The sequence below is a fragment of the Delphinus delphis genome, chromosome 16 (assembly GCF_949987515.2).
Source record: "Delphinus delphis chromosome 16, mDelDel1.2, whole genome shotgun sequence".
Lineage (NCBI taxonomy): Eukaryota > Metazoa > Chordata > Mammalia > Artiodactyla > Delphinidae > Delphinus > Delphinus delphis.
The window spans coordinates 4,701,209-4,703,958 of NC_082698.1; the positions used below are offsets into that span (position 1 = coordinate 4,701,209).

The 2,750-nt window shown below is 47.9% G+C and overlaps 1 pseudogene; it reads right to left on the reverse strand.

The window, feature by feature from the left end:
- Positions 1 to 2,240: 2,240 nt before the first annotated feature.
- LOC132440109 (U6 spliceosomal RNA) lies at positions 2,241 to 2,335 on the reverse strand (annotated as a pseudogene).
- Positions 2,336 to 2,750: the final 415 nt, after the last annotated feature.

Here is a 2,750-nt window from a genome sequence, read left to right on the forward strand (position 1 = left end):
ATGTCTGGATCTCTTCTGTGCCTCATTCAGGGGACAGAGGACAGTGGAAACCTGACAACCCAAGCAGCTCGACTGGGGAGACTTTTGCCCCTGGAGGCCTTGGCTAACCCAGGGCCCGGGCAGTAGAGTTGCCCCATTGAGCAAACAAAAATATAGGAAACCAAATTAAATTTGAATTTTAGGTAAATAAAAAATGTGACATATTTACACTAAAATTGTTTGTTGTTTATCAAAAATTCACATTTAACCTGGCATCCTGCATTTATCTGGCACCCCCATCAGGCACGATGGGTCAGCTGACGCCTAGGGAAGCCCCCCAGTCTCACCCCAGGAGCACCCAGTAGGTGGGTGTCCATCTCAGCCCCCCATTAACCACAACCAAGTGACCTGGACTGGCTCATCTTACATCTCAGCTTCCACTTTCAGACAAGAAAAGCTTACCCAGGCCATCTTCAGATTATGGGTCCATAATTTAATTTCCCTTTGCGCTTTTTTTTTTTAAGAAGATGTTGGGGGCAGGAGTTTTATTAATTTATTTATTTTGGCTGTGTTGGGTCTTCGTTTCTGTGCGAGGGCTTTCTCTAGTTGTGGCAAGCGGGGGCCAGTCTTCATCGCGGTGCGCGGGCCTCTCACTATCGCGGCCTCTCTTGTTGCAGAGCACAGGCTCCCGACGCGCAGGCTCAGTAGTTGTGGCTCACGGGCCTAGTTGCTCCACGGCATGTGGGATTCTCCCAGACCAGGGCTCGAGCCCGTGTCCCCTGCATTAGCAGGCAGATTCTCAACCACTGCGCCACCAGGGAAGCCCTCCCTTTGCTTTCTAAGTGTACCATCCATTACATTAAAGCCTATACAAGTTGATAGAAAAGCACAACCTTCAAGGAAGCTGCCAGGTTTATGGATCCAACACCATTATTTTCCAAATCATGTTCTTTAGGACAACAGTAGGTTAGACAAAATGAAGTGTTTTCTCCCCCCACCAAAACTACATTAGGAACCGCCAAAAGGAAACTGAAAATACTCTACAAGTCTCTTTTCAAAGAAAAACTACCTGTCAACAGGAAGTGAGGCACGCGAATTGCTGAGCTCAGTATTCAGTGAAATTTAAAATACATTGATGAACAGAACAGGAATATAGACATAGAGAATGGTCTTGAGGATACAGCGGGAAGGGGAAGCTGGGGTGAAGTGAGAGTGGCATGGACATATACACACTACCAAACGTAAAATAGATAGCTAGTGGGAAGCAGCCGCATAGCCCAGGGAGATCAGCTCGGTGCTTTGTGACGACATAGAGGGCTGGGATGGGGAGGGTGGGGGGGAGGCTCAAGAGGGAGGGGATGTGGGGATATATGTATATGTACGGCTGATTCACTTTTTTGTAAGACAGAGGCTAGCGCAGTATTGTGAAGCAGATATACTCCAATAAAGATCTAATTAAAAAAAATACATTTTAAGATGAAATTTGAGCAAACTCTAGCAAGTCCTTAATTTACACAACTGACATGAGTTCAGTCAGAAAACATTCTAAGAGAGGAAGAGCCTGTGATTAATGCCTCTCGCCATGGTTCTTCCCAAGTGCGTGCTCCAGAGTGAGTGGGGGCAGTGATCCAACCGGGAGCCTGCAGGCCTCCCCTGGAAGCAGGGGAGTAGGATCCTAGCCCCTAAAGATGCGGATGCAAAGTTATCCGATGCGGCGACACCTTGAAACACAAGGTGGCTACTTCAACCAGCGCTCAGATGCCCCAGTCTCAAGCGGGACCCTGGTAGTGCCAAGTTACTGAAGAGGGATGTCGTGTTAGCTCCCAGTGAGGCACCCCCTTAAGAAATATTCAGAGGAATGTTCTTGTCTGATTTTGACCTGACTCTCTTTTTAAATTTAGCACTCGGTTAGTGCTCTGACCTCCAACTTAGCGTCTTAAAGCCTCTAAAAGCATTTATTATCTCACATTGTTTCTGTGGGTCAGGAATCTGACCATGGCTTGCTGGGTGGTTCTATCTTGGGGTCTCTTTTGAGGTTGTAGTCAAGAATTTAGGGGGTTTACAAGGATTCACAGGGATTTCAGGGACTGGCAGGGGGCCATAGTCACCTATCTGCAGGCTGGACTGGAGCTGGCAGAGTCACATCTAAGATGAGGCCCTCACGTGGCCATTGGCAAGAGGCCTCAGCTCCTGACCACGTGGAGCTCCCCAAAAGACTGCTTGAGCATCCTCACAACATGGCAGCTGCCCTTCCCCAGGGCAAAGAACCAAAACAGAAAACAAAGAAAGTCCTTGGGCTGGGGCCATGTTAATCTTCTCTGTATTGTTTCAATTTAGTAGACGCGCTGCTGTACGCCTGAAATGAACACAACGTTATTAATCAACTATACACCAATATAAGACAAAAATTTTTAAAAAGTCCTTGATGTCTTTTATAACGTAGTCATATCCACCACGTTCTATTCATTAGAATCGAATGGCAAAGTCTAGCCCGTGCCCCAGGGGAAAGGGATTTGACTCCACCTGTTGAGAATAGTGTTGGCAAACCTGCGGACACAGTTTAAAACTCCCACAAGGATAGCACATTCTAAAGCTGTCCAAATAAAGCTCAGACAGATGGGGTTTCAGGCTTTAGCCGGAGGGAAGGCAAAGGTTGAATCAAGGTCCTTAAATCTACAGCTCCCAGGTGGCGGCACTGCCTCTGCTTGGGGACTGGGAGGCGGTGCTTCTCTGGAAGCCCTGCCCGGGGATGGTCTCCTGTACCTGTGCCC